Genomic DNA, 19,962 nt, shown 5'->3' on the forward strand with positions numbered 1-19,962 from the left:
ACAAACCTCCCATTGAGCGAGGCGGGGTGGAGAGCCGGCCCGGGGTCTGCCCCTTCACATGGCGATGTCTCCGGCAGGTCCCGGCAGCGGCCGCCCGGGCCACACAGGTAGCTGATCCGCGGCTCGGCCGCCCTCGGCTCGCATCCTCCTGCCGCCGCCGGGCTGCACCTTGGCGCAGAAGGAGCTCGCACTCGTCCCCCAGTCCGCTCCTCCCGCCCCCACCCTGCCCGGGGAAAAGGAAAACGCGAAATAAAAATCGCGGCCGGCGGCCCCCGGGGAGCTGCAGCGCCACGATCGCAGCCCCGCCGGCCGCAGCCTGCGGTGCGGGGCTCGGGCACCGGCCCTCGGCGCCGCCGCCGCTCCGCCGCTGCCCCGGAGCTGCGCTGCCGCTCCTCGCTCGCTCCCCCGGCCTCTGTTCTGCCTGGGAGCAGCAGCAGCTTGCTGCTTTTTTTTTTTTTTTTTTCCCCTCTCCTCAACTTTTTTTTTTCCCTTGCTTTCCCACGCTGGCTGAATGTGACTTGACCCCGTTTCAAAAAAGTTTGACATAGTGCTTCAACATTTCCGCATTCCTCCCCGACTACAAAGGCTGCAGCCGCCTCCTTCTGCTTTCTGTCTCTGCTCTCTGTCTTCACACTCAATGAAATCCTTCATGTGCCCCTGCCAAAGGCAGCCGCATACCGCAAGGGTCGCCGCGAGCGCCGCGGCCAGGCATGGCCCGGGGCGAGCGCCCCGGGGGGTCCCGGCAGGGCCCGGCCCGGCCCGGCCCCGGCCCGGCCCCGCCGCGCTCGGGCTGCACGGGCGCGGGCTCCGCCGGCTGCGGCAGCACTGAGAGCCCTGACTCATTCCTAGAGCTCAGCGTGCGAGGCGCTGGGAAATAACCCTTTGGGGGTTTCAGTTTCCCCCCCCCCCAGCGCCCCCATCATGGGAAATATTTTTTTTTTTCCCCTCCAGAAAAACGCGAATTATTCTGTGATTTTTGTTTTCGTTTTTCCTCCTTTCTCGTTTTTTTTTTTTTTTTTTTAATTTTTTTTTTTTTTTTTAATTTGCTGCTTTCCATTCACAGTCGGCTCCGGCAGGAAGTAAGCGCCCATGAATGCTTTCGGGAAGCATCAAGAAAGTTCGTTGCTGAAGAGTCCCCAGTCACAGCAAAGTCTTTGCCCCGACAGAATTGCTGCTGGAGATGCACAGGGCAGGGGAGCACGGAGAGCAGGGTGTATGGAGGAGTAGGGTGCACAGGCAGCCCATCTTCTGTTGCAGAGAATATTTTGTATGAAGCCAGTTCCTGCAAATACTGAAATTCACTACAGGAAAAAAACAATCGCAAATCAAATACTAAACAACTGTCTCCATGGGGAGAAAGCATACAGCCTAGTTCCCTGTTCTCCTGGCTGGTACCCTACCCTCTAGCACATGATCTTCTGGACCTCAAGGATGAACCACCTCATACACTAGTTTAACTGGGAAGGAGTGGACCTAAATCCTCTTTTTTTAGAAGTGTAATTAAACTAAGTGGTTTTATAACTACAAAAAGTGTATGTCTAGAACTTGGTGCTGTACTCTGATTTAGAATAACTAAATATATATATATATATGTAATACTGTACAAATGAAGATAATTCATATCAGAAAGAAGCATATAATTACTATATCTGGGCTCACAGTGCTAACCAGCATATATAAAATCTTATAGGTTGAATAGAAACTGACTTCAAAACTGACCCCAGAAATTTCACATGCCCTTCCTATTTCTAAGAGGTTTAGAAGCAGCACCCAGAGGGCCAACAAGGGCAAACTGGTTGAGGGCAGAAGGGAGACCCCTGATTTCCTCCAGAGAAAAGAGGAAGCTGGTACCACTCACCTTCAAGGAAAAGGCCAGTGGCATGTGAATTTTTGCAGGAGACCATGCATACTTTTCAAGAACTTAATTTATACTCACAATATATTTTTGTTTAAATCATAGGAATTCCTCATCAACTTCTGAAGTCCATGATTTTTTGGAAAAATATGCTGGAGTTAACAGCAAACCCCATAATATTTGAATGTGAAAGTGTCACAGATTCAAATACACAGATCAAATATTTGTTCTTAAAAGATGTGAAAAATCACATCATATTATAAAGTTCTTATGTACACTATCTCCATTTTTTTGTTTTGTAATATTCATGCCTTTCCTTTTTCCTTTCCTTTTTCCTTTCCTTTTTCCTTTCCTTTTTCCTTTCTTTTCCTTTCCTTTCCTTTCCTTTCCTTTCCTTTCCTTTCCTTTTCTTTCTTTTTCTTTGCTTTCCTTTCCTTTCCTTTCCTTTCCTTTCCTTTCCTTTCCTTTCCTTTCCTTTCCTTTCCTTTCCTTTCCTTTCCTTTCCTTTTCCTTTCCTTTCCTTTCCTTTCCTTTCCTTTCCTTTCCTTTCCTTTTCCTTTCCTTTCCTTTCCTTTCCTTTCCTTTCCTTTCCTTTCCTTTCCTTTCCTTTCCTTTCCTTTCCTTTCCTTTCCTTTCCTTTCCTTTCCTTTCCTTTCCTTTCCTTTCCTTTCCTTTCCTTTCCTTTCCTTTCCTTTCCCCATCCCTCTCTCTAATATTTAGGCAGCTGTAACAAGCTTGGTACAGCACCCTCCCCAGGTTCCAAAGGCATTAATTCTCTCACTTCACATGCAATAGGTTTTTTCTTGCCCCTGAAGATCTCTGGGTCTTTAAACTCCCGTCAGGCTCTGTTAACTGTGCAGTTCCCCAGGAGGGGCTGAGGGGCACTGGCTCCTTTAGCCAGATAAACATGCAGCCTCACATTCAGGATGAAGGTAGAAAAGAGATTTCTGCAGCATCCTGACATTTACCTCTGTGCTCAAATGTGCTGGTTTGTCATTCTGCTAAACAGTGGTCAATGCAGGATCACCTTCTCATGTCAAATTCTCCCAGTATTTTTTGGGAGCATGTGTAATTGTTCTGTCCTTTGAAAGTGTTCTAGCTTTCTGTGTGGTGATGTCAGGAGAGATTGCCATGGGAGATTATATGCTCATGCTTTCAAACGGAATGAATTTATAACAGAAAAGTGCCACATAGTTAATGTGGCTTTATATGCTCCTCAGAGTTTTTTGAGGGGCTTTAAGCAAAAAAGAATTGACTATTTTTTTTCTCCCCATCTGAATTAGTCAAACTACTCTGTCTCCCAAAGTATAAAGAAGCTATACAAATCTCTAAAATTACCTAAACCAATTTTCTCAATTTTCACAAGTTAAGTGATTTTTAGGAAGAAATTTCCAAGCATGATTAAATATAAACACAAGCTAAAACATATGATATTAAAAACGATTTGTTGCAGAGGATGAAATTACTTACCTGAATTTTTAGAGTTCTTTGAAAATATAAATTCTACTGCCTTTGTTTTAAAGTTCAAAATCAAGGAGGTGGTTTAAACAATATGCATTTTAGAATAGTTATAAATTAGAAAAAGCACACTGTGGATAATAAATATTTTCATAACAACCTTTAAAAAGTTTTAGTCTTTTGTGTTTGTGAAAGCAGCATGCTTCTTGTAACATTTGTATTTTAGAAGAGTAAGTATATATTTACTTTTTATCAACGTGAATTTTTCCATACAGAAATCCCCTATTTCTTTTAAAAATTGACAATATTTTAATTTTTGGAAATTTATAGCTATTTTTGGAAATTAATGTTTTCAGAAGCTCATAAAATATTGTTGTGAAATGAATTCTGACTACCATTTGTAGCTATTTCTACATTTATGTAATTCTAAAGTAATTTTTTTGTTCTAGAAATACAAAAATTTGGGAATGTGTATTGGAAGAGGAAGAAATTTCTTTCTGCATCACTGTTTTCTGATTTTCCATCAAATTTTTCTTTGTGAAATTATGTTTTTCAACACTTTTCAATTTCAGTATTTTTGATTCCAATTTATTTTTAAATCACTATAATTTCAAAGCAATCAAGAAAGAGATAATCCATTTATACTGAAATGAATTTAGAAAGGAAAATTCTACTGTATTATTTGAATTTGAATTAAACTTCAATCAAACTCCATTAAAATTAAAAGAAATTGTGTTATGTGCTGTATACAAATTGCTTTCGTAAAATGAGGTCTGTACTGTTTTGCTGGAAATAATGAATAAGCCAGTGGTGTGGAAATGGATAACAAGCAATTACCAGAATGAGTATAAAGCAGTTCATTAAAAGAAGCTGGTAGTGGTGGGCAATACCAAGGATTGTGATGAATAGACCAAAACTTTCAGAAGGGATGAGACACAATGTATTGTTTTGCTTTGTGCATTTTATCTGTGTTTCTGAAACAGCTGAGGTTCTGCTGGGGATTCACAGTTTGATCTTATAAGAAGTGTTCTGCAGAACAACATGAAACCTCCTTTTCAAAGAACAGATTTTAATAAAGGTTTTGAAAAATAGTTTGCTTTTATTAGGGAGTTATTGTCGGGTTTTGTTTATTAACTTATATCTTCATTCACAGCTAAAATAGTTTTAACTCATTTTTCTAGGCATTTATCCTCAAGAAAACATCAGAACTGATGAGAGACAAACTATTGTTGTAGTAGAGACACATCAGTCAATTATTGTGAATTTGAATATTTAGAATTTGTTTTAAAATGGTAGCATAAATTATTACTTTTTAGAAGTTCCCTTTAGCAAGCCGAAATAGATTCTCTAAACAGAAAAGTCATAATTATACTGCATAGAAAATTATTCCTGAAAATATATTTTAGACATTTAATACCAAACTTGGGAAATAATTATTCTCACCTGTCATTAGCCTTGCTATAGCTGTGTGAAAACGGATTAGAAATATATACTACATATTTAAAAGCTACTTTCAGTGAAGCATAGGCATAATGAGAAAATGATATAACTGGACACTAAGAATTAATTCCAATGTGAAATATCAAAATATTTTTCATATATAACTTCTTAGTTGAACACATAAAAACTCTAACATATTTACTAACATATAAGTCATTAACTAAGTCATTAACATTCACACAATGTTTTAACTAATTTAAGTGAGAGAAAGTACTGTCTAATGTATGTAAAACATAGAAGCCACAGCATAATTGGCAGTGATTAAGGCATCTAAGCCAATTACAGTATGATTGTTTCATTTATTTTTCTTTCAATCAGAGCCTTTGTTTATAGCAGATAATTTTGTTTTACAAATTGTATCTTTCTGTTTTTACAGTAATAAGCTATGCTGTGGGGCTATTGTTTCTTAGTACAAAGAACTATAACATAATGTCAGGGTTTAAGCATACACATATTTCCCCATATTTGCTTGTATATGCTTTAGTAATTACTGGTGGCAGAAGTGGCCAAGAAAGTTGCCATGTGAAGAGCATGCTTACAACTAACAAAAGCCTGTTTGCTCCAACAGTCTCTGTGCACTCCTAGGAATGCACCTGAGAAAATCCATCATTTATATTTTGCCATCTAGCCCTTAAAGCAAGAGCCAGTGAATTTCATTTACTGTCTTCAGAAAATTGGCTTCTGGGGATTATAGTGGATGATCAAGTGCAGAATGTATACCTGGTGTGAAGAAAGCAGCTTGCTATCTGTATTTGCCTTGTTCCCTGAAGCTTTAGCTCAGAACTGGGTTTTCTCTTGGGCTGGCTCCACACTGTGCAGCTTCATTCTGAAAGGCAGTCTGCACCACACAGCTTGCAGTCAGAGCCAGGGAAATGGAAGGACAGAGGATTGAACAAATTCACTGAAAATCACACTGCAGGACAACGTGGAAGAGCACAGCAAGAAGATGGAACTTCATCTGCAGTCCTGATCCTGCAATCTTGCAAAGAGGTAGATACAGTATATGCGCTGCAGACTGTGTCAAAGGCAGTGGGGTCCTGGTGGCATGCTTTATGCCACATGGCTGACAGCCAGGCTGTGCCACTGTGGAAGCTGCTAGGTAATCCAAATCCCTAACAGGAGTGACAGTGGGGAAACGAGCCAGCAGAGTCTGTTGAAATGGGGGCACTGCCAGTTCATCCTGGGATCCTGCAGCATGAAGCGTGAGGGGAACTCCCAAGGAGCTGATGCCATCTCCCATCTGTGGTCTCTTGCTAGCACTCTTCCTTTCAGCCCAGAGCTGAAAGGGTATCTGTCTTGGCCTCAACATTTGGATTTTTTGAAAGGAGGCTCACTGGGGCAGAAATATCAGCCACCCTGAAGCTGACAATAGTCAAAAATTGAGGGATGTAGTGGAGAAGGGACCTGTGTTTTATTTGCTTCCAAGTGTTTTTCCTAATTTGCAGTTGTTCCTCATTGGTGTTATATTCTACACTTCTTTATGGAAGTGAGGTGGCATGGGCAATGTTCTTCCCCCTTCCTTCCAGCTTTATTTGTTTTAGTGACTTTTACATCTGCTCAGGTAAATGTATTTACATATGTGTCTATATACTCATTGCATGCTTGCTTTCTTCGTGCCATCTGCAGAATGCTTACTCTTAATCTCTGCTTTCCAGTCAGTGTAGAAAAGAAGCAGAGACAGAGTTTTTGCTGTGAAAACTGATGTTGTCTGTGAAAGCTTTCAAAGAACACCCCGTTCAATTTGTAAGCCCTAATCCTAAACCTTTTCAGTCACTCACATCTTAAAAAATAACTCAGAATATGATTTAGTTTAGAATGTAGCTATGATCAGGAAAGTTGGTCACAGAAAACAGGACTTTACTGAACTGATTTGGTGCCAAATAAACATAGTCTTATCTGTTGGTAACAGTGACTAAAAGAAGATTTTATGTATTTTTCTTCTGCCAGTGTTTCACAGAAAGGGAGTACTTCGAATGCGGATAATGCATAGACCAGGTTCTTAAGCAGGTTCCAAGTGTGGGCTTCCTTGTGTCATGCAGAAAGAACCTACCTTGCTCCAGAGTCCACATGGTGTTTGTGTGGTGGATAGCCAATAAGCCTTTCTTGTGTTGCACTTCAAAACTAGGTAAATTTGATCTGGAAACTGCCAGTTCACCCAGAACCCCAACATGCCAATCATATTGTCCTATTTTGGAGAGAAATGGCTTGTTTGCTTCTGTTTAATGACAAATGTAGTAACATTTTTCATAGCATGCTATAAAAAACTGGTGTATGGGAAAGGAACCTGACCAAATATAGTGCCACTGTAAATTAATGAATATTTAGCCAAAAAATTTAAACAGAAATATGACCACATATGATCTCTATAAATGTAATGAATATTAAGTTGAAACTATGTAGCATTTGACTGCAGAAGAAATGAATGGTGTGAAACTGCTGGGAGCTGGTAAGACACTGAAGTCTAAACCTCTGAAGCAGCATCATGTCCTATCAGTCAGGTGATAAAGGGGATGAGGAGTGGCTGTCCCTCAGCAGCTGCGACAGGCAGCAGTGTTTTCTTGGGAAGAAATATCTGAAGGTTACATTGTCTCATTGATTGATTTATGCTGGTCTGGCACAGAATCATAGAAGGCTTAGGGGTTGGAATGGACTTTAAAGACCATCTAGTCGCAGCCTCCCCTGCCATGGGCGGGGTCACCTCCCACTAGACCAGGTTGTACAAAGCCCCGTCCAACCTGACTATCAGATCTGTTACTATCAGATCTGGTTACTGATCCATATCAGAAACAATTGACTTAATTTACAGCACTGACCTATGTTAGGCATTAAGAAACACCTCTTAAAGACAAGTATATAGTTAAGTACAAGTATTCTAGTGAAGGGTCGGGCAACCGCAGGAGTTAAATATCTTTTGGGAATTATCTAATTCTACTCAAGAGAACTGGGGTGGACTCGGTCATTCTGGGATCGTCTCCCATCTAGCTGTAAATGTTTCTGATAAGGTACCATTCCTGAGTACAGACACAATAAGAGCATTTAATCTTCAACAGCAGCCATGACAGAATAAGGTTTTTAATTTTATGTATTCTAGAAAAGCACTGGGAATGTGGAGACCCTGTAGCTAACTGCTCTCTGGCATTTAATAGCAAGTGTTTAATGCTGTGTGTTCATTCTGTCTATGGTGTCACATCAGTGCACCCACCTCTGTTTTCTCCAGTTGCTTGGTAAATACATAGCAATGATTTCCAAAGGGAAAAACATAGTCTGCCTTACACAATTCAACGGATTAAAAAGTGGGATAAAAAAGAAGATAAAACTTTAAGAAAAATCCAAGTTAGTAGTAATGACCACAAATTATACCAGCCAGTATGATTTGCCCATGTTGGGTATCCAGTAATGACTCTTTTCATCTAAAATTGCCGTGCACTTTCCATTAGAAACTCTATTAAAGATATATTTTTCTACATTACATTTGTTACATTGCCTAAAAAATTACTATATTATAGCTGTGAAGCCCTTATCAGCACTTCAATCTATACAATGTTGAAAAATAATTCTCTTTTTTAATTGAATAGAGGCTGTTGAGGATTATTCATATCACCATGGTGCCATAGGGTAGGAACTGATAGCTTCTGATAAACATTTCTTTAATATTTTTCATAACAGAGATTTAGAAATACAGTGTCATTGAATCCAAATTGTAACTGTTATTGATTTTATTATACTGCAAAAATTTGGTTAGACCTCAATATTTCTAGAGTAGGCACAAAATGCAGTGCATGTGGAAGTCATGTTGATAACCATAGTGGGTATAAAATACTGCTGTCTACTGTTTAAAGGCAAATTAGGCTTTGAAAATACGGGCAGCTGTGTTTTCAAGATAAAAACACTTCTACTAGTATTCTCTAGGTTATGATGTGACATTGCACATAGATTTACACACATAACTTCTATTATAATAAATCAGTGTTCCTACCATAAATCCTCTTGCTTGTCCACTGGAATGTGTCCCTTAAAGCTGAAATAGAATTTAGTAAATGTAATATAATATTGCAGTGTGAAAAAACTTAGGAAACTAATGTTGAGCATGCACTAACTCATTTTAGGAACATTCCAGATTCATAAATACATGAGCTTATTATCCACACATACCAGAAAGCTTCTATCAAATATAATTATCCAGTAGATTATGTACACGGATGGCTGCCAATATTCCCTATTTGTATGACCACTGTTATAGAATGGTCTGTTCTGAGTGTCTCTTCTGGCCTTCATGAAGCTGCTTTAGAAAATTTACTTTTTGTTTTCATGCCTGATGCACACAATGTGCTGTGGTTATTAAAAGCCAACACTGATGTCAGGATGTTGCATTTCTAATTTCTCAATCAAGCAGGTAAACATGGGATTTCTGAAACCAGATAACGGCATCAGTTAATAAAAAAAAAAAAAAGGAGTAGGGTCAGAACAAAGATCTCTATAGATCCCTGGATCCCTGACAGTAGTTAATAAGCACAGTACTCTAACCTCCCTACTCTACCATTAAGACTTTCAAGATAAAGGAAATTGTCTGATACCTAGAACTAGGGGTTAAACCCCCACAGCTGAAGTTCCTGGCCTTGCCTCTGCCTTTAGCACATAAAGCTGAGCAAATAAGAAACAGTGTGTGCACCAACCCAGCCACTGCTTACATGAATCCCCTATCCCTCTTTCACAGTGTGAAGACTTTGAAGGTCCTTCACGAGAGAGTACTGTCATTAATCACTGTCATTATTTATGACAGGTAAGTAAAACCATTATTTACCTCTCCCTAGCTAAGAATATTCTGAACTTTAATGGAAAATTGCATCACCTTTCAAGCGTGGGTGTATATAGGTGCACATACATGTATATACACAGCTCAAATATTTTTCCCTGGACAAGATCTAACATTGCTGACAAAACCTCACCAGGTATTCAAAAGAGATGTGATTAAAAGGCAAAATAATTACCTTATGATTAAGCTCCATAATTGCATATTTTGTGATAATGTATATATATTGAAATCAGAATTAATAAATGACAAAGTTATGAACAAAATTGTACTGAATACTTGGACTCCTCTGGGCTGAGAGCTGCAATACTCCCATGTCAGGGCAAGACCAGGGTGTGTACAGCTCCTTCTCTCTTTTCCTTTCCCTATTCTCTATGCCTCACTTTTCTGCAGAAGGTAAACTCAGATTTCTGGCATGGACAGGACTGTGGAAACTTTCCCCCAGAACCCAGTAACTTACTGGGGTTCTTCACTACTGACCAGCTCAGATGTGCTTTTGAGATTTCTAACATCCAACTAATATAGTTAATGTAGTACTTCTTTGTTTTGTAAAGGCTTTGCCTTGTCGTAATCTACTGCACATATTTTCTAAGTACTTAGAGAAAAAATAAACCAAAGGCAAGAACAGAAGCAAATAAAGGAGATAGGTGTGCACAGCCTGCTTCATCCAGCCTGTCCATTATTAGCGTAACTCCTATTGAAATATTTTTAAATCTCTCTGCTTCACCGATCTGTTTTCATGTCACAGGTGAAAACATCAACCAGCTCTACCCTTTGACAGTTCAAAAGTGAACCTCTCTATACTAATTCTATGACTGAATGTTTCAGTTTATTCTTATATATGGCTCCATTCCAGGAAAGACTCATGCCTCAAAATAAAACTTACAAGGAATTCGAGTGTACAAATCACAGATTTGCAATCACAGTTCCAAAAATTCCCACTCCCCTATTGCTTATACTGAAGCACACCAAATTCAGTAATTCAGGTTTCTGCATTTGGGGACAGAGCTGTTTCCAGAAATGTACAGTAGTAATGTAGCACAAAAGTCATTAGGACAGTAATTTAAAAACTCTTCAAAGAACAATAGACTTCTCATAAGTCTATCTGAAGTCAGAAGTTAGACTGGTTTCTTTCCAAGTATGCGTTTACATATTGTTTCCACAGTCCTTGAAAGCTCTTAACGGTTATGAGTAACAGCTTTGCCATAACACCTGCCATTCAGAGAAAACCAGATAGTTGCAGTTAAAAGCTAAAGGTGTTCTTGTATTTATTGTATAGAGTAGTTTCCCAGTACTTTAAACCACTGTTTATCAGAGACTAATTATTCAAAGGACTCTGTTGCAAGATAAGAATCTTATTGCATTTTTCACCTCTTTTATTGCATTGCATAAGCACACAGTAGCTGAAATACAAACATGCTGCCTAGGACTGGGTTTTCTCTTGAACTCATGCCTAAAGGAAAAAAAATAAGTCATGTGGCACCACAGAAAATATTGTTTCAGACAAGATTCCTTCTATCAGCTTCAGTCTCCTTAGAAAATGATGTATCATTTTGTTTGCTGTCCTCAAAATGGTGTAAAAGTTTGGGATCACATGACAGATGATTTTATTACAATGCTTTGCATCAGCGAAGGATGCATTCCCTGACCGCATTGCCATATTACAGTTGAGAAAGCAGTTAGAAGATCAATGTTTTCCTTCAGTGTTATTAAATAAAAAATGACTGTAACTCTTGAAGAACTTGGAAACAGTTTAGAATTCATAGATTTGAAGTTTTAGGTAGAGACACAGTGAGTTTTGAGGGGCAGGTAATGATCATTCAAACCTAATCTCAATGTACTCTATAAAGACCTTGTGAAGCCCTGCAGAACTGCTAAACTCAGGAAAGACATTATATGAAATTTAGGGATAGGAAAATGGAGGCAAAAAGACTAGTGCAAGGCAGAGACAATGGAGGAAAAACTAAATTTTGCCGACTTGGTCTGTAAGTGGGTTATTCCTGCCACAGAAAAGGGAGTGGCAGGGCTAAGGGATGAGCTAGGACAGGACTCTGCCCAGTTCAGCTAGATCCAGCTGCCACTGCAGGAGGGAAGGGGAGGGACAGAGACACTGGAGGCCTGCAGGCTTGGGACCAGCCTGCCCAGCAGAGCCATTGTACCCCCATCTTCTGGCAAAGGCAAAGCAGGCAGTGAGGCCACAGACATGGTGCTGCACCATTCCTCCCCTCCGCACACACACCCACTCCCCCTTTTGCCACTTTGTGGTACACTAGGCTTGTGGAGTAAAAGTATTACTGGTAGAGCCATTCCCTCCTCTGTTGCAGCCATGGTGATCCCTTGCTGCTGTTTTACCACTCCTCTAGCTTATGTACATGATTTCCTGGGCGTGGAGTACATTGTCATCCCCCAAACAGAAGCTGTCCATACATATCAGAAGCTACAGTATAAAAACAAGTAAAGGTGACAAGTAATGTAGAGGAAAGGAAAGGTCACTTGTGTATGTCACAGGCTTTTTATATAGGGCCCAGCAATGGTGCACTAAAATAAAAGGGATCATTCTTGAAGAGTTTGGGTTCAGCCTGCCATAAAACTGCTCAGGGGGAGTCTCAGACTGCAAGGAAGAGCTGAACTACCATTCACTGAAGGCAAAGAAAGTTCAAGCCTTTTGCACCACCAAAAGAGGCTCAGTACCTTTTCAGACTTAACCTATAATTAGTTAACAGGGCTGTTTGCATTTATGATGTTTAATTTTTTTTCCCCAAGTAGAAACCACCATATTAAGGGAAGAAGGCACAGACTTGACTGGAAATCTATAGACACCAGGATGCATTAAAAGCGACAGCTTTTTGTATGGGATGTGACAGCTTTTCTAAAAAAACTCTTAAGGTTTGAGGGAGAAAAGCATGCAAATGGGATGCCTGGTTTTCAAAAGTCCATCCAGCAGTTTGCAAGAGCTTCCAGGGGAGCTGCTGGGAACTCAGAGGCTTTCAAGAACTCTAAAGATTTTAAAAAACAAGTCTATTATTTAGATGTCTAACTTGAGGCTCCATCTTCCAAAGTCATGTTTTGTATCTCCATAATAGGTTGGGAACTTATTCATGCACTTAAAGAAAGAGATGTGAGGGCAAACATTGCTGACTAATTTAATTTATTATCCATCAATGAAATTTTTGGTGCTCATCATCGAAAAGAACAAATCAAAAAGATGGGAATTTAGGAGTGCTGCAACAGACTCACTGTTCAATGTTTAATCAACCCTTAATTTTTCATCACAAAAAAAACCAACATAGGAACAAGACCACTAGCTGTGGTTATTGCTTATCAGCTACACAACAAGAAATTTGACTCAGCAAAATAAGCTGTCAGTGGTGCACATATCAGATTAAGCACTCAACTGCCTTTTGACTGCTGGATAATAACCTATGTACTAACTTAAAATGAAGCTACAAGGTGGTTATTTGAAAATAGATTTTTATTTAGTTGTTCAGTCTTTTAGTGGAAAGGAAAATGCACATTGTTCTTGAAAAATATTAGGTTTATGTGAGTTGTTGCTGAATTTATCCATTGCAAGGAATCTGTAAAATTATAGTTTTAAACAAAATTAACAAGGTTACTCTGAATTCAAGCATTCTACTTGACAGCAAAAGAAAACTAATAAGGACTCCTGCAGTATATCTCTACCAGCTTAGACATTCAGGAGCAAATTACTGCTGATAGGAAACAATATCAATCACTGCAGATCTGTATAATAGTATCTGAAAGCCTGTAACTGCAAAAGATGAATCCATGGGTAAACATATGAGAAAAAATGGATATGGAGAGCCAGGTTCCCACTAGCTCTGTTGAAGTCTGCTGAGTCAGAGGCTAGATCTTTCTTGTTGCCTTGGAAATAAAAGACAGTCCAAATTAATTAAAATAGGTTTTGGAAAGGCATAAAAATAACCAATGCAGAAAAATGCAAATTTGTCTTCCCTAAACATCAGTTTCCCCATTTGTGTTTTGAAAATATAATATAAATAACTATAATTATGAGTTAAATAAGCGTTTTGATGCATAAAGGAGCAAGAATGGATCTTTAAGATGTGTTCCAGCACAGCAGATACACCAGCTACCAAGGAATTTACCATGGTTCTGCAATTGTGCTTGCTGTACACTCAGGAGCTGGTCAATCCCTATGATGGTAACAAACACCAGTTTCATCAGGCAAAATCATCCAAAATCTTTCCTGTAGTTGCAGATTATTGTCTGATAGGAGCTGTCTGCTTATGTTGCTGTGCTCAGAGACACCCATAGCAGAAAGACACTGTGGAGACGTCTTTCTGAATTCTAGCTGTCTAATGTTTAGACAGCTATCCAAATGAACAAGCTGTTTTCCCTCCATAGTCACTTGGGGCTAGGCACTTCCTGAGAATTAGTCACACTACTGCTTTTAACCATCTTGTTTTAAGGCCAGATGACTCATGCTCTAAGTATCTATGTCTTTCTAAACCTAACACCTATCTTTTTGATCAAAAAGGGAGGTGAGATACATGCCCTCTTTGGTGTAGGAGAATGTGCCTTTCCTTGAGGGAATTGTGACTAACCAAAAAACCCCATGAATGCTCTGTGCCCTCCCAAGTGGAGTGGGTGGTGGTAGTTAAAAGCAACAAGTTCATTTTTTCAGGGGTAGGATTTAAACCAGGAAATCAACCTAAGCAGTTTAGTTTTGGAACCACATCCTCAGGTTGTGAACCCTAAGTCTCTAATACTAGAGGCATCAGAACTAAGACTGTGGTTAGGAGATTAAAGAGAATTTAGACCATTGAAAAATTTAAAAGACAAGTAAGAAGACCTCTTATTATCTTGGCACAAACAAAATATTTCTAATGGCTTCAGTCTGAAAAAACCTTCAGTGCTGGCAATACACAGCTTGAAGAAATGATGCATGCATGATTATAATCCTGAAAACCAAATTTTTTCTTAATATCTACAATTAGGTTGTTTGAGGTAGCCTCTGGATCACGTACCAAAGCCTTCAATAGTGTTCTGTTCTCTTCCTCTTTCAGAAATCTCTCAATTCTGGACTGCTTCTGATTTTAATTAAAGGGAAATAATGATACACGGTATCTTCTTTCAGAAGGGAGAATGACAATTGCAAAAGGTAATGAAATACTTTAGACTCAAGGAAGTGGGGATTGTGAATTACAGGAAACATACTATTATATTAAACATTCTTTTAAATCAGCATATTTTGTTTCTTATCAAAAGTTTGCTTTTAGCTCCTAGTTCCACTAACTACCTTTAGAAACGGCTGTCAGGACTCTCCATTCTTTTTGTGTTTGTTCATTTTATCGATAAATGGGAGATTAACGTTAGAAAACAAGCAAAAATACTGTGCCTCAAAGTGTGCCATAAAAGGTAGCTGAATATCACTCTATGGGCAAAATCTGTACTGACTACATTATAGGTTGAGCCACTGACTGCAATAAGAGTTGAAATGAGTACAGCTCAAAGGTTGGCTCAATTTACTATGAGAAGGGAACCTCTTCTGATTTGTACTCATTTTTTTAAAAAAGTTTCTTTAAAAAATAAGAATAATTGTGTGAATTATTTGCTTTTTTGGTAGGTATTTTTTGTTGGAACAGGCTTTATCTAAATAGAGTCTTTAAACCACAGGGCTCATAATTCAAGGCTTTTGTCAGTGTCACACTTCCAGTAAAACAAAGTCCTTCAATCAGGATTTTTTTAGTGCAATTTACAGGGTAATGGTTGGTGACGAGAGGCAGTCTTGCAAAATTTGGTAACATTTCAAAGTATTGTAGTAATTTAAAACGCGCAACTTAGGAACTGCAAAACTCTTTTATTTAACCTTAAGGTCAGTTTCCTTGTGCATCTGAATTACTGTTGAAGCTGTTAACACATCCTGTGATCAGCTTGGGAAAGAAGCAATTTTCCAGGGGAGTTTTGCTATATAGTTGGGCCAGACTCCTTCTCAGCCCTTCTGGTCCTGAAATGCTGCTGCAGTATAGAAAAAATAAGGACTTCCAGATGTTCTACAATTTTAGTTACGTCAAGAATATTGTTAGAGAATCATTCTTGTGGCATTCTGAGAATCTGTCTAAGAAAATGAAGAAGTAGGGAAGCAGAAATGCAACAAAAAGCAAGAGAAAGTTGAATATATTTTCAATACAGTATAAACATAAAACAGCATAAATTGAGAAAAAAGCAATTACTTTTTAGTTTCAATTAAATTGAAATTATGCCTATTATTCAAAGAGTCACAAAATGGTCAAACCTGGTGGGTATATTTGGAAGTCATCTGCTCCAAGCCCCCTGCTCAAATGGGGTGACTTAGAGCCAGTTGCCCAGGACATGTCCAGATGGTTTCTGAATATCACTAAGGGTGGAAACCCCACGATCTCTCCAGGCAACCTGCAGCATTTGTTCATGAAAAGAAATGAGTGAAAGGAAAGACTTTGTCCTTTTTTTCTGACAGGTCTTACAAAAGTACATCTCATTTCTGTGAATTGTCAGCTGACTCTTTCCCTCTTCTTCATGTTTAATTGATATTGGTGACCTAATGGCCTCAAGATACAGGGAAAACTCATTTTAGTGAACTTCACATCTAGTCTAAAGACACTTGTGTCTGAAGAGGGAACAGTCTTCCACTGCACAAAATAATATCTGGTCTGTTGCTTTGGGGCCACAAATACAGCTTCAGGGCTTTGTGTGTGTCTAATGGAATCCAGAGGAGCTGAGGCAATTTCCCTCGATGGTTGGGGACTGCAGGAGAACTGTGCTTGTTACAAGAGTGATCTCTGGAACCCATATAAAACAGGATAGGGACACCTTAGCAAAACTGGCACCGGGGAGGACCCCTCGTCATTTCTGTAAGTGGCCAAATAAGGAAAAGGGCAATAAAGAGAGAAAAAACACATACTATAATAAGGGTTCAGAGGCAAGACTGGGGAAGATTAATATCATTAATAGAAACTCTTTTTATTTCCTGCCAGCATATACAAAATAAGGTGGAATTATGACAAGTGGAACAGTTGAGAACCACAGTAAAAAGCTGAACTCTGCACTACGGCATCTTTATGTCCTTTCCAAATCCAATGATCAAAGGTCATTGCATTCTACTCTTTGATGGTTTTTTGTTTATCAGAGAAACTTGACAAGGAAAGTTATTATCCCCATTGCTATGTGCAGCTCTATTGTGGAACAATTATTAAAAAAAGATAAATCAAACCAGTACAGAAAAAAAAAACAAACAAAAAACCAAACCAAAACAAAAAAATACCCTCAAACGCCAAGAACCCAGCCTTGAAGCCAGTGGCCAACAGAAGAATAGGAATTGCTCTCCAGGCTCCCTCTTCTGGCTCTGGACTAGTAGCTGAATAATGAGCATAATTGCTGGAATCATATTTGTTTCTGTTAACGGAATGATTACTTCAGTGCACAAATAAATAAAGAGGAAATACTGGGGAAGTGAGAAAAACTCCATTCTTGCTTAACAATTAAATTGATATCCCAAGTAAAGCTTAGCATTTGTAAGGTGTGGTGGGGAAAGGAATTTAAAAATTATTCAGTTATTAGTAAATGTACAATATTCAGTACGTTAAGAAGCGATAAATGCTTTAGTTGTAATGCACTAGTTTTAATAAATACTTAAACCAATATCCTTCTACAGCTTTTGTTACTCATTTGTAACAGGCGTCCCTTTTCCACAGTAGCTCCAGTAGATTATAAAAAACCTATCTTGAAGCCTAAAAGATGTTAAGCCTGTGAATTCAGAAACTGTTGACAAACATAAGCACAATGAAAGACGTGGTCATGTCTCAGAGGGAATGACACAAAGCTGCAGCAGAACACAGGTGTGTATTTGACTTAGGGCATACCTATTCCCCCCCTCTCCTCCCCGGTCATAAAATATAGAAAACAGGTCACTGCTTGAGGAAAAGTGAAGTTTTGGATGTGGCACCTTCTTCATCCCCTCCCAAGGGCATAATACGTGTACAGAGCTAGAGACTTTACTAATGGTATATCATTTTGGGTTTCTGCTCACTTTTTTCAACTAACAGAGAAGCTAAACAACCAAGCTTGCATGTTCTGTTGGTTTTTTTTCCAAATAAGTTTTTTACACGTTTGATAAATGTTAAAGGATTCAAAAAAGTGCCTTAGAAAGCATTTTTAAAGGCCCCTTATGCTGTGGGAAAATCTACAATTAATCACTAACTAGTTTTTTGGGGAGTGGTGGGTAGTATAGCATACTCTCCCACATTAGTCAGAATGGGCTGTGGGTACCTCTGAAAAGCAGGTGAGAATTCTTTCAAGCCAGAACTGCTAGACACCAGGTACCAGATTAATTCTTGGGTTTTTCATGCCATTGCACAATAAATAGCTTACACCAAGGGGTTAATTTGGTCAATATTTTTCGGTTTGGTCCTGCAGTTGTTGAATCCATCTTTCTAACCTGCTGGAGAACTTTTGACTAGATCAGAATTGCCAAGAAGTTACAAAGATATCCCACCACTTGGCTTCCAGGCTGCTGGGCTCCCACTGGGATAAACTGAAACCCATCCTGTCATTTCAGTGGGGAGGACAGGGAGCACAATGACTGCTATGAAAGACACTGATTTCAAAATAAAAGAAAAGAGGGGACCCCTCCTTAAAGAGAACCATGAAATATAGATTGAAAGTGATCCTTTTCACTGCAAATTCCCTCTGCATTGCCTGATTTGCTTGCTAGTAATGATCTGAGAGCAAAGTGTTCTTGTCTTAAATGAGTTTCATGAGCTTGAAACAATATATTTATTCTTTACCCCAACTCTTCAACCTGTGTTTCCTGGTGCTGTATGCAGAACTACATGAATATGTCTTTCTCAACATGGAACAGGGCTGCAATAATAGATTGCTTATTTCTAGATTTCAGCAGCTCTGAAAAAAATATGTGTACAATGCCTAAGAAGAGCAAGTCTACTGTCTAAGGATCTCTATGTTGTTTTATAACAGTTGAACTACAACATGGGCAGTATGAGTTCCCCTTATCTCTAGGATGGCTAATGCTTTCAAACACATTAAAATATAATTAATTTTGTTTAAGAAGTTCATGTATCTCTGTGGTTTTCAAATAGGCTTGGAAATTTGGTGGCTATGTAGTCTTGGAGTCAAGAAAACACTTTTTGTGGGAACTACGTAGATCTGTTTGAGACCAGCCAAATGATGAAATCAAAATCCTGATGTTCTCTGTCTTTCAGATGGCACAGCATAGTTTTGGCTCAGTTCCAAAGTTCCATTAGATCTGCTAATGCAGAATGTATATTTGTCCTAACTCTTAGCCCTGCTGTCAGTACCCAGAACAAATACTCAGCTAGGACTCACTAAACAGATCCTTCCCCTTGTGCTTCTGCTGTCACTCTTATGGACATCCAAAAGAATTCTGGATCTTCTCTCATGAGGATGAATGACTTCCTAATGTATTTTCATGCTGATAGCTCATTAACCTAGGACTGTAGAACCTGCAAAAGGATTCTCATTCCTTTGGGCAGCCAATGACATCTTGAGATTTTCCTGCTCTCACACAATCCAAGTATGGGATACTGGCATATTTATAGGATATAAATTCCTCTACAGATAAATGCTGCTGTGGTTTGAGTAAGGGACAGAGCTTCTGTCAGCTAAAACATGTCAGGGCTATGTTTTACTGTTCTTTGTTGTTTAAATTGAGAATATAGCTTTCTTCTCTCTCTTAAAATTGTGGTTGCAGCCTAGAGAACACTGCTGTGCTGAAGATACCTCCAGGGTCTGGAGCACAAGTCCTATGTAGAATGGCAGAGGGAGCTGGAGTTTAGCCTGGAGAAAAGGAGACTAAGGGAAAGTTTATCACTCTCTATAGCTGCCTGAAAGGACATTGCAGCCAGATGAGGGTTGGCCTCTTCTCCCAGGTAACAAGTGACAAGATGAGGGGAAATGGTCCCGAGTTGTACTGGAACGGGTTAGGTTAGAAATCAGGAAAGATTTTTTTCACTGAATGGGTAGTTAGGCATTGGAACAGGCTGCCAGGGAAGGTGGTTGAATCACCGTCTCTGGAGGTGTTGGATGTGGCTTTTATGGACATAGTTTAACGGTAAACATGGTGGTGCTAGATAACAGTTGGACTTCATGATTCTTAGAGGTCTTTTCCAACCAAAATGATGCTCTACTTTTCAAAAACTATGTGGGCAGGGAGTTTTAATCTTGAGTGCCTATGCCCTGAGGTGGAAAGTTTGTGCACTCTTATCATAGGGTTGACTTGTAAAGCTACAATATTAATGAACAAACAACTAATGAACAAACCTTTCACAAAATCTAACTGCAGTCT

At 39.2% G+C, this 19,962-nt stretch overlaps 1 protein-coding gene and 1 long non-coding RNA gene across 2 annotated transcripts in view; one reads left to right on the forward strand and one right to left on the reverse strand.

Moving 5' to 3' along the window:
- The window catches only part of CDK6 (cyclin dependent kinase 6), a 126,238-nt gene extending 125,750 nt beyond the window's left edge, over positions 1-488 (reverse strand). The window contains exon 1 of the mRNA XM_079301037.1: positions 7-488. The gene's annotated coding sequence lies outside the window, so the exon portion shown is untranslated. The remainder of the gene's footprint in view (positions 1-6) is intronic.
- On the forward strand, positions 18-19,453 carry LOC306799682. The gene is made up of 3 exons (XR_013773663.1): positions 18-107; positions 1,064-1,211; positions 19,369-19,453. It is a non-coding gene; the product is annotated as an uncharacterized lncRNA (long non-coding RNA).
- Positions 19,454-19,962: the final 509 nt, after the last annotated feature.

The sequence above is a fragment of the Erithacus rubecula genome (assembly GCF_903797595.1).
Source record: "Erithacus rubecula genome assembly, chromosome: 3".
NCBI lineage: Eukaryota > Metazoa > Chordata > Aves > Passeriformes > Muscicapidae > Erithacus > Erithacus rubecula.